The sequence below is a fragment of the Dendrobates tinctorius genome, unplaced genomic scaffold (assembly GCF_039654945.1).
Source record: "Dendrobates tinctorius isolate UK_male_01 unplaced genomic scaffold, ASM3965494v1 ptg000075l, whole genome shotgun sequence".
NCBI classification, from domain to species: Eukaryota; Metazoa; Chordata; class Amphibia; order Anura; family Dendrobatidae; genus Dendrobates; species Dendrobates tinctorius.
This window is the reverse complement of record NW_027361743.1, coordinates 39,047,772-39,060,885: the sequence shown is the minus strand read 5'-3', so window position 1 is coordinate 39,060,885 and position 13,114 is coordinate 39,047,772. Positions and strand designations below refer to the sequence as shown.

General features: G+C 40.6%; 1 protein-coding gene across 1 annotated transcript in view; it reads right to left on the bottom strand.

The window, feature by feature from the left end:
- Nucleotides 1-13,114, bottom strand: part of FRY (FRY microtubule binding protein) — a 546,108-nt gene that overhangs the window by 430,975 nt on the left and 102,019 nt on the right. The window lies entirely within an intron of this gene.

Genomic DNA, 13,114 nt, shown 5'->3' with positions numbered 1-13,114 from the left:
GGTACCTGGAGTAAAGTTTGATTTAACCCATTGAACCCGAACTTCCATGTGTCTGCTTATCCCTAGCATTGAGCTCTTGTGCCGTAACTTCTGACTTCCAACCAGTTAGAAGCTATGGGTAGAAGATGGCGACGTGTGACCAGAGCGGCGTCAGTAAAAGGAGAAGACGCCGGAAGCAGGGGGCTTACTTTTAAAACGCAAGGGAATAAAACAAACATGTACAAGCTTTTGTTCACCACTAGTGGGCAGAATCAGGTGGCTAGCCGCAGTGTATCAGCTTCAGGCTGCGTTCATGCACAGGGGTGACACTTAAAACCACAGTGCCATGTGATGCTGAGATCTTTTCACTGCTCCTCTGCATAATTGTCAGGGAATCAGATCTAGGACAATGTTCTCATACGAAAGAAAAACACAATTTGTTTTCTGCTACCGTTTACTCTGTAGGCGTCGGAACTAAGATATGAAGTAGCAATCTGCTCTGATTACTGCATATCTGTACACTTCTTTATGCATTTTACATTTTTTGGAGTATTTTTGGTGCAGATTTGTGGCATTCTTTAATGCATTTTTAGTGCAATAATACTTGGCTTCTGCACTTAAAGAAGTACCCCTTGTCCTCCTCCTCCCATGAAAGTTTCTTTCCTCTTAATATATTGCAGTCATCATATTATACAGCACTGTGGACTTACTATTGCTCATTTTGTCTTTCTACCCAGTTAATTATTCTCTTTTCTCTGCTCTATGTATAAATAGGAGGTCTCTTTTCCCTGCATTTATCATACCTATCATCAACTCCTGACCCAGCTGCTCAGTCTTCCCCCCCCCAGGGACTCACACAGGAAAAATAGACCTCCTGTTTCTACATAGAGCTTAGAAGGATTCAGCTAGTCAGGTTTTAATCACATGATGTCATAGACATAATGGAAAAGAGAAGAACTATCTGGGTGGAAAGGCAAAATGAGCAATTATAAGTACACAGTGCTGTATAGTATAAAAACTTTGATGGAAGGAGGAGAAGTGATTCTTTAAAAACACTGTTAGTAGTCAGATTAGGGCTCACACGATTGTTTCATCGGATGAGTGTTATAAGATGGCAACAGAGAGCGATCTGATTTTTTGGGGACTGCACTATATTCTATGGGGGGCTGCATTATATTCTATGTGGGGGGGCTGCGTTATACTATATGAGGTCAGAATTATATTCTATATGGGGACTGCATTACACTCTATGGAGGACTATGGGGAGTGTATTATACTCTATGGAGGACTATGGGGAGTGTATTATACTCTATGGAGGACTATGGGGAGTGTATTATACTCTATGGAGGACTATGGGGACTGTATTATACTCTATGGAGGACTATGGGGACTGTATTATACTATATGGAGGACTATGGGGACTGTTTTATACTATATGGAGGACTATGGGGACTGTATTATACTATATGGAGGACTATGGGGACTGTATTATACTATATGGAGGACTATGGGGAGTGTATTATACTATATGGAGGATTATGGAGAGTGTATTATACTATATGGAGTCTATTATACTATATAGAGAACTATGGGGAGTGTATTATACTATATGGAGGACAATGGGGAGTGTACTATACTATATGGAGGACAATGGGGAGTGTATTATACTATATGGATGACTAGGGAGAGTACAATTATACCATATGGAGGACTATGGGGTGTATTATACTTTACGGAGGACTAGTGGGAGTGCAATATGCTGCTTATTCATCAAGTGATTGGATTGTTTTTTCTGGAGCAAAAATCATTATTCTCCTCAGCACATCGCCCGGTGAAAACTGCAGATATGCTGCTAAGATGATACTGTATGTGGACAGGTTGCTCTACTGGTGATCATTCTGTCCACATCATTGTTCCTCAGCCGGTGTAAAGAGGCTGGGAAACAAGCGGTGAATGACTTCAGTATTGTCGATCACACTCGTTTAGTGGCCTGAAATCAACGCATGTAAGTACAACAGAAATGCTTCTGTTTGATGGTGCAATTTGATAGCATTTGGGGCCCCATTTTAAACTTTTGCCTAAGGCCCCACTTAGCCTAAAACCGGCCCTTGCACAAACCGATCTTCAACCTCTAGTTAATTCACAAAAACACTTTTCTACATAGACTAGTGATGCTAGTCTCATTTATTGAATGATTCTCCCCTATGTATTTCAATGGGTATGCAAACCCTCCCAAAATGGATGCAATATAGATATCACCCCTATGGCATCAGTTGTTAAAGGAATCCACTAACATATCTAACTGTGCATTTTTTTTAATTTTCAATTCATAAAACGTATGCCATATGGATGTGTAACACAGATATCCAGATGGCATATTGGTGACGATACAGATTAAAAAAATTTCCTTTTGAAAAATTTGCAATTTTTCACAAACCTGTCTAAACGTACACATACGCGTTAGCCAAATTTTCTTGACAGCACCTTATTCCCCTTTTGACATAAACCTTTTTATAGCATTAGTGTTCTGCTGACCTGCACTAGGAAAGCTATTTACAGTATTCTGATCCTTCCCCACTAGTGTGTGATGTATTAAGTATAAAGGGCTGTCCTGGTGAAGGGTTTCCTTTTAAAGTATCCATTTAGAAAACCCCTATCTGGTTTCTACATGTCTGTGCAATAAAAGAATCATTGACACAGCTCGGCTGGATTCCAGATAGTGGCTTTGATCAAACCTCAATCAGTATCTCATCCCATTCATAATTGTTTTTGCAGGACAGGTGTAGTTTCAATGACACCATTCATTTTACCATATAATTACAGGAATGGAAAGCTAATTTAGGACAAAAAAGTGTAGTGAAATGGTGAAAAAATGCAACTAAAAGGGGTAACGTTTCTCCTTGTGGAGAGTGGCATGCCAATCTTGGTATGCCAGAGTGAGGGGAATTCAAAAGCACGCATGCTCCTCTGGGAAACTAAATAAGCAAATTGTCTCTACACACAATTGACAAGAGAGGACTAGAACTCTAGCCCACCTTTTGGAAGTAGCAAACAAGCCTAAAAGCCAAACCAGAATCTCAATTTGCAGACACAGTGTTTCAGGGTGTTGTCCCCTCATCAGTGCAAAGTATGAGATCTGATTTGGCTAAAGGAGAGGCTCTGAACTGGGGTCTAAGGGGTAACGTTTCTCCTTGTGGAGAGTGACAAGTCAAGCCTGGCATGTCAGAGTGAGGAGACTTATAAGCCATGCAATGCTCCTCTCGGAAATTAAATATGCAAATTGTCTTTTCAGAGAGGAAGAGGACTAGAACTCTAGCGCCACCTACTGGAAGTAGCAATCCTAAAAGTCAATATCAACTCTTTAACGAGCCTTGCCATATGACGTAGGATAAACGCAAACAAGGCTCGTTAAAGAGTCGGTATTGATTTTTAGGATTGCTACTTCCTATAGGTGGCGCTAGAGATCTAGTTCTCTTCCTTTCTGAAGAGATAATTTTCACTTTTAATGTGCAGTAAACGATGACCTGGCAACGGGATATATACAGCATATATTTACATTTCAGTAATTAAAAAAATATAACTGTGTAAAAAAATATGTTTTTTGTTGCCATATACGGTAACTTTTATTACTTTTTTTTTATTTTTCTGTCGATGGACTTATATGACACTTTTTTGCCAGGAGAGCTGTCATTCTTACTAATACTATTTTGTGGTACACGTAACATCTTAATAGCTTTTTACACAATTATTTTAAGTGAAAACCTACAGATTTTTGGCAAAGCCATTGAGCAAGAAGTATTTCAAGTATACTGGTTGGAGTCAAAAATACAATTATTAAACCTAGAAAAAAATGACTGCACATATAAATAATTTATAGCTTCATTATTAACATATAAAACCATTTAAAACATGTGCGTGGAGACGGCCTTATGAAAATCAGCTAAGAAATGAGTGGTTAAAGTTTACATTAGTCCTATGAATCAGGATATATGGTATATAAAATGGCTCCAAAATATAGCAATTGATATAGTGTTAGAGGAAAAAGGGGAAGGATGAATTCCCTAAAAATTATCAACATTCCTGATATTTAGATTAAATTCTACAATAGTACAACGTCAACGCTCACTGAGGTAGATATTTGGTGAAAAAAGTGCTTAGTGCGCAGTAGTAATTCATAGAAAATTCATTGAGCTAATAATAAATAGTATAAATAACACTGTATACAGATAAGAAATAACGTGTACTAATAAGCATGGAATAAGTGACTGCAAACTGCAAAAGGACGGCTACATATAATATGCTGCATAGTATGGCATAAAACTATATATCATTCATATACATATAATGGGTGAGCTACACAGGTACAAAAAATGAGAAACCGTAAACATAATAAGACTGGATCAAACAAACCACATCACCTCAGGTGTTTGCGCTCGATGCATGTTTCACTATCGCTTCATCAGGGGGCATCTACCTCTGTTAGTGGTGATATTGTACTTTTAATTACACCGATGGTGTCACTGGTGCAGCTTAGGTGGCGCTATCAGGGGGCATGTGAATGAGCGCAGGGAGTGGAGGAACAATGCATGGAGTGCGCAAGGACCTGAGATTAAGCAGTGAGCACAGGACCTGGAACTAAGCAGTCACGTGACCAGGGGCGGAGTCACCGTGCGTGATGACATGGAGGGAAGATGAGCGCGCGGAGTACAGGGCACAGAAAGTTAACATAGTCAAAGGAGAGCCGAGGTTCAAAAGCCAGACGAGAGAGTGGTACCTAGGGCTAAGACAGAGAGTAAACAGAGACGAGCCAAGGGGTCAGATAACCAGGAGGGACAGGGCAGTACAGAGAAGAAAACAGAGGCAAAAGTCAGGGGACAAACCGGGTCATACACAGCAAAGTACACAAGTACAGAGGCACAACATTTACGTACGAGTAACCTGGGTCAGCAACCACAAACCGAGCATACGGAAGTATCACCGACACCAAATCTAGGAACTGCCAACATTAAATAGCCACCCCAGAACCAAAGAGAGGCGAACTGGAAGTAACACTGGCCTGACCAGGATGGAGGCGCAAACATCCTGTCCAGAGTCATGACAGTGCTATTGTAGAGTAGAACCTACTTTATACATCAGGAATCTTGACTAATATTATGGAATTCATCCTTTCCTCTTGTTATTTATTTATTCTTGTTACACCATATCGATTGTCGTCTTTTGAAGCCATATATACAGTATATATAATTCAAACCCCAATTCAAAACCCTAACCATGACATACAAAGCCATCCACAACCTGTCTCCTCCATACATCTGTGACATGGTCTATAGGTACCTACCTGCACGCAACCTTCGATCGTCTCAAGATCTCCTTCCCACAACCGCATACAAGACTTCTCCCGTGCTTCCCCCATACTCTGGAACTCTCTGCCACAACACATCAGACTCTCACCATCAACGGAAACCTTCAAGAAGAACCTGAAGACCCACCTGTTCCGACAAGCCTACAGCCTGCAATGATCCTCGGTCTACTGAACCACCACACGACCTGCTCTACCCTCTCCTAGTGTATCCTCACCCATCCCTGTAGACTGTGAGTCCTCGCGGGCAGGGTCCCCTCTCCTTATGTACTTGCGTGTCCCTTGTCTTACACATGTTTATTATACTTGTCAATATTTCCCCTTTTCACATGTAAAGTGCCATGGAATAAATGGCGCTATATAAATGCATAATAATAATAATAATAATAATAATAATATATATATATTCTGATTTATAGGATGAATGTCAACCAATAGGTTTTAAAAGTTTTATGTTAATAATAAATCTACCGTATATGTCTTTAAATTATTTATGGTATGTGTAGTCTTTCTTTATAGGTCTTATATAGCCTTTCTTTATAATTTAGGCATAGTTTATTCAGTTTGTCATCAGAGACATCTGTATTATGCACTTGACCATCACGAAGCAGTCGTTCCCCTAGCCGAAATATATAAATCTATGTTACAAAACGACCCAATGGTTACCCTCCTATGAACGCTTGGCATTCCCTCTTCTTATTGACTGTAAGTATCAGCACTTCATTTCAGTGTGGAAAATACAGAAATGGGTGCAGAGAGCGCCCTCTGCAGGTAAACTGAAAGCATTTCATCTTTACATACTATAAACCTATTGTCAATTTAGCTGAAAAATTACTACAGTATCTACATAAAGAAGCTCTTTCCGAGATTATTTTTGTATCTCGCAATTTTTACAATAAAATATATATTTTTTCAAGTGTTAATATGTGAAATAAGTCTAAAGACATGAAAGTAAAGCATGTAAGAGGGTCAGAAATGGAGCACCGACTTCCTTTTACAAGTGACTATTGTTGGGCCGCCCTCCACTTACGTTACTTGCTTTTTCTAATGTTCAGCCATGTTGGTGCTAGTCTACATTGGGGGGTATCATCCAGTGTTTTCCTGAATTCATTACTCATTTTATTGCACTAAGATGTTGTGTGAGTTGTTCCTGGGATCAAATATGGGGGAGTGGGTTAAGTGATTGGTGCATAATGATGGCACCTAACCTGTGGCCCTTGGTTGTATTCTTGGGTGAGTGAGAGGACAATCTTGACACAACGGAGGGTTTTTATGTGAATTGTTGTGGTGTACGGAGCCAAGAAGGTGCGAAAATGCATTGGTGCAGACAGGAGTTGCAGTCTTCCCGCTATTCGAGGTCAATCAAGACAGGCACAAAATAGTGGAAGATACACGTTCAGAAATAACCTGTAACTGGCAGGTGAGGGGTGGGCACACACGAAGATTTGATGGAGGCTGCAGAAGAACGGTTGCCTACAGACCAGTGCTCCTGTTGGACTATGGGGAGCGATATTGCCACATGAGAGAAGAGATCACCAGTGGCATGCTGCTGACACTGAGTGGTGAGAGGCACCCGTGAGGTTGAGACAGGGAAGCTCTGATGCCAGACAAAAGGCGTGAAGAGCCAGTTGTGGATAGTCCATGTCACCCACCCAGAAGTAGGTCCATCTTGGTGCACCCAGTGGATGCAGCACCACCTCTGCTGGAAACTAAGGCTTAGAGAAACTCTGGCGGATCAGGGTGGCCTGGCTAGGTCTTAAAATTTTTTTGAAAGAACCATAGCGAAGAGTGTGTTTTTGTATCAGCGTGATCAGAGATAAAAAAAAAAAACACTGGGTATCGCTACAAAAAATATGAGACCTATCTACGGATAAGGCGTTTGTTTCTTCAAACTACAAATCTTGTTCTGTATAATGAAACAGAGAAATAATAATCAAGAAGCCACACTTAAGACTTATTCACACACTGAGCTTTTGCCACATTTTTTTGTCTGGATATTTTTCAAAAAAAAAAGGTGCAGCATTTACAGTACCAGCAAAGTGACTGAGATTTCACAAATCTTGTGGACGTGTTGCTTATTTTTTCCTTCCGAATTTGAACCAAAGCTTTTTTTTTTTCCATTTCTGCAGCATTTTTGCAGTGTTTTTCACCCAAAAAAAAAAAAGGAAAAGAAAAAAATGCAAGTAAAACACATGAAAAGGTGTGTATTTTATGCAACCTTTTTCTTGCCAAATGTTCAAGGTCTGCACATACCCGTAATATTAGGGCTTCATACACTTGAAGGCTCGTGTCAGTATCACACTACCAGTGGTTCCCAACTCAAGAGGAGCAGCAGACTTGCCATTTGGCACATTTACCATTTACTATCATGCAATCAAGTTTGGTGCAATTGGTATTGAACATATTTAGTAACTAGAATGTGTGACTTGTACTTACATTTTGTGTCAGAATATAAGTCAAAGCAGATGACCACGGAGTAAACTCTATGGACTCCCTGGCTTTCCTTCACTATCCCCATTAGCCTTTGCTAGAGGGGCTCCGAGGCTTCGTCTGCAGAGTAGTCGGTGACTGGTGGAGTGAGCAAAGAGAAAATATACAACTAGAGTTTGTGTGAATCAATTCACATGTCCCATTCCAGGAGCCACAACACTGGTTTGTGGACAAGGCATGGGAGAGGCAGTGCCGCCTCTTACCTGCCCCTATCCATGGCGTTTCTTTGGATTATTAGGCCTGGTGTGATGCACATGTGACATCATGCCAGACCAACCATTAAACACAAGAGCTACGGATGTCGAAAGGTAAAAGGCGGTATCCACCTTTCGTGTCTCCCTTTTTCCTCATAGATTGTAAGCTTGAGAGCAGGGCCCTCATTCCTCTTGGTATCTGTTATGTTCTATGTGATTATTGTTATGCTGTAATGTCTATTGTCTGTAGAAATCCCCTCTGAAATGTAAAGTGCTGCGGAATATGTCGGAAATAAAATTTATTATTATTATCCCCGCTTCTGAGTCAGACAGAGAATTGTCAGAAAGTCCCTTGTGTCAGAACGCAGAATATCAGTCCAAATGTGCGCCAGGGTGGTATCTGAATTCAATGGAAGGCACAGGTGACAGGAAAAAGGATTTAAATAGTATCAACCAGATCACCAAAATGTCCCTTGGAATTTTCAACCATACTGGATGAACAGCACTTGTCACAACTGCTGGCAACAGAAAAGCGGCTCCTGACAGAGAAGATGGGCGCTAGAATGATTTGAAAAATCCCCAATCCAAAACAGTGGAGCTACACAAGCCCTGGCATTTGAAATCACACAGGCCCATGCTGTCCCTGTCCCCAAGCTCCAGATGGGATATATTACTAATATTACCCTGGATGGAGGAAAGAAAGATTTACTACAAGACCAATATTTCTAATGATACCCTTGGCCTGCTGAGGTAAGTGACGGAGTCAACGAATTTGTGCTCCGTCACTACTCTTAACAGTATGGCTGTCTTGAGAACACGATTCTGTTAGCAATGTAGCAGACAAGGCGGCCCACAACCAGACAGGCCCTTCTGGCATTTGCCAAAATTGCCAGATGGCCAGTCCCGCCCTGGACACCGGTGGAGACAAGGTGCTGACCCCGGATAGGGTGAGTAAAGAAACGTTTTTCAAAGTTCAGCCGGTGGATGGGGAATTTCTGAAACTGGAAAACTCTTCTTTTAATGTACTAAGACCAAAACACCTGCACACAGAGGAGGCATAAAGAACAGGCGTACTAACAGCACTACACCATATCCATCATCTAATGTGAGCTTCTTTGGCACTTAAAACAATTGGCGACAATTTACACAACTGGCACCCATTGTTCTTTTTCACGACACATTTGATAAATGTGCCTAAAGTTTGTAAAATTGGACAGGATTCTCCATTTTCTTTGGGATGTAAATTACCTTTTCAATTTCCACTTGTGCTGGATTAGAAAACATCTCCCAGTCTATCACGTGTGCACAGGGGTGGAAAAATCAAACCTCTCTATCTGGGGTCGTGTCTGAAAGCTCCTATTTATTGCAGCTTAACTTTCAGAACAGGCAGCGTGGAAATACCAAAGTCTATTATATTCCCATACGAACAAAGGAAGGCGGATGGGTTATTTACATCTGACAGCTGCTTCCTTCAACTGCAGCAGTGACATGACAGCGCCAGCACTAAGCAGCATCAGTAACACTTTCTAAATGGTATTAATTCACAGTCTCCAGCCCTGTGAAGCATATTATGCGCTATTGTCCAAATGTTAATGCGGGGTGAGGGAATCAGCAAAAATGTCCTGCTTATTAAAAAAAAATCAGACTCCACTTTGGTGCTGCCTTTAAGGTGAATATCCACTTTTTAGCAATATATCATATTTAAGTGATGATTTATTTATATATATTTCCAGAGGTCATAGGTACATTTTTTTTTATACTGATCTCAAAATAAATTTCAGACAAAGAGTTAAACTGTTAATTTTTTTCAGCCTGCAGTCACCAGTAGGTGGAGCTACTGAGTTATTATGGAGTTTAAGAGAACAGTATACAGTAACTTCCCATGCACCCTCTAGTGGCAGCTCTAATGTTTAACTACAGGGGAGATTTACTAAAGCTGAGTTCACATCTGCGTGAGAGGCTTTGTTCTGAGCACTGGTCTCAGGTAGAGCAGCATACTAACACATTTCTTTGACTAATGCCTCCTTTCTGTTATTTTCACCCACTTTTCACAGCACTTTAAAAGTAGTAAGAGAAGTAAATTCACATTTTTGCACTAATAGGGATTGCTCCAAAATCTGTGACCTTTTACTCCACAAAACTGGTCAAACATGGTTTCATAAGTCCCCCCCATAAATATGTCAGGGATTCTGAACATTGTATTAGGAAAAAAAAAACTCTAGAAGCATTATACATACACTACCGTTCAAAAGTTTGGGGTCACCCAGACAATTTTGTGTTTTCCATGAAATCTCATAATTTTATTAATCAAATGAGTTGCCAAATGAATTTAAAATCTAGTCCAGATATTGACAAAGTTCGAAAAAAAGATTTCTATTCAAAATAATAAATTTTCTCTTTCAAACTTTGCTGTTGTCAAAGAATGCTCCCTTTGCAGCAATTACAGCATTGCAGACCTTTGGCATTCTAGCAGTTAATTTGCTGAGGTAATCTGGAGAAATTTCACCCCATGCTTCCAGAAGCCCCTCCCACAAGTTGATTTGGCTTGATGGGCACTTTTTGCGTACCATACGGTCAAGCTGCTCCCACAACAGCTCAATGGGGTTGAGATCTGGTGATTGCGCTGGCCACTCCATTACAGATAGAATACCAGCTGCCTGGTTCTTGCATAATTTGGAGGTGTGCTTTGGGTCATTGTCCTGTTGTAGGATGAAATTGGCTCCAATCAAGCGCTGTCCACAGGGTATGGCATTGCAAATTGGAGTGATAGCCTTCCTTATTCGAAATCCCTTTTACCTTGTACAAATCTCACACTTTACTTGCACCAAAGCAACCCCAGACCATCACATTACCTCCACCATGCTTGACAGATGGAGTCAGGCACTCTTCCAGCATCTTTTCAGTTGTTCTGCGTCTCACAAATGTTCTTCTGTGTGATCCAAACACCTCAAACTTGGATTCGTCTGTCCATAACACTTTTTTCCAATCTTCCTCTGTCCATTGTCTGTGTTATTTTGCCCATATTAATCTTTTCCTTTTATTAGCCAGTCTCAGATATGGCTTTTTCTTTGCCACTCTGCCCTGAAGGCCAGCGTCCCGGAGGCGCCTCTTCACTGTAGACGTTGACACTGGCGTTTTGTGTGTACTATTTAATGAAGCTGCCAGTTGAGGACCTGTGAGGCGTCGATTTCTCAAACTACAGACTCTAATGTACTTGTCTTGTTGCTCAGTTGTGCAGCAGGGCCTCCCACTTATCTTTCTACTCTGCTTAAAGCCTGTTTGTGCTCTCCTCTGAAGGGAGTAGTACACACCATTGTAGGAAATCTTCAGTTTCTTAGCAACTTCTCGCATGGAATAGCCTTCATTTCTAAGAACAAGAACTGAGTTTCACATGAAAGTTCTTTTTTTCTGGCCATTTTGAGAGTTTAATGGAACCAACAAATGTAATGCTCCAGATTCTCAACTAGCTCAAAGGAAGGTCAGGTTCATAGCTTCTCTAATCAGCCAAACTGTTTTCAGCTGTGCTAACATACTTGCACAAGGGTTTCCAAGGGTATTCTGACTATCCATTTGCCTTCTTACACAGTTAGCAAACACAAAGTACCATAAGAACACTGGAGTGATGGTTGTTGGAAATGGGCCTCTATACACCTATGAAGATATTGCATTACAAACCAGACTTTTGCAGCTAGAATAGTCATTTACCAAATTAACAATGTATAGAGTGTATTTCTGAATCATTAAATGTTAGCTTCATTGGAAAAAAATGCTTTTCTTTCAAAAATAAGGAAATTTCTAAGTGACCCTAAACTTTTGAAAGGTATTGTAAGGCTATGTACCCACGTTGCAGAAATGCTGCGGAAATTTCCGCAACATTTCTGCAACTCCCGCCGTGGGTAAAACGCATGTGAATTCACATATGTTTTCCCATGAAAAACAAGCGTTTTTCGCTTGCGGAATGCTTGCGCACTCCAAGCGATTTGAAGCATCGCTTGGAAAGGTGATTGACAGGTTGGACACACTTGTCAAGCATAGCGCTTGACTAGTGTGACCAACTTTTTACTATTGATGCTGCCTATTCAGCATCAGTAGTAAAAGATAGGATGTTAAAAATAATAAAAAAAATAAAAAATAGTGATATACTCACCTTCCGACGGCCGCCGGAGGCTTCCCACCTCCCGGCATTTTCTGGTCCCAGTAATGCTTTGCGCGAAGGACCTGAGATGACCACTGACGCCCACTGACCCTGCGTGCCAAAAAGCGGCCATGGCCGCTAAGGGCCTGATAAATCCCTCCCAGGTCTGCCATATATGGGGCCATATTAGTAATTGCATTCATTTGATAGTATTATACTTTTTTTTTATTTTTTTAGGTGTACTGAATAGTCATACATACTGTACTGAGTTATGGATTATACTTCAGGTAATACGTAAACACTTGTTAGGGATGAAAATTATGTTATTCTTTTTTTACTTACCGACAAATCACAAACCTCTGCCTCTTTGTCAATCTTCATTGTCAAAAAGTGACACAAGGCTGACTCATATGCAAGAACAAAGCTGATGTTATTGAGTCCAGTGGGAGGAGTCAAGGTATAAACTGCAGGCGGCTAAATAGGAGGAGTCTCTTTCTGACACAAGACACCTTATTACCTGGGGCCTGTCAGTAGATTCATGCATGAACGACCTAAAAACTAAAATATTTTTTAAAAATATATAAAATAATCAGCTGCCCATATTTTCATGTTTATGTAATGTATTTATAAAAAAACCAGTACAACAATCTATATGACATTGGTCCTGTATCCCTTCCTTCTGACCGGTCTTTAGGTTACCTTCATACAATGTACACTTCTGTGTCTTCTCATAGTCAGTAGCAAAGACATCGCTTGAAATAAATTTCTCAGCTATTTCCTCTCCAGAGACAAAACAAGAAATTGGTGGAGATTCTGAGCAACGTTGTATAGCTGTTCTGTGCCGTCACTCCTTGCCTATTTATACATTTCATCAGAAGGTTTAAGTGTCGTGTTGCCATAGAAAACTTTATTTAGAATATACGTAATGCGAGAAAATAACTTAGGACTTCCTTCACT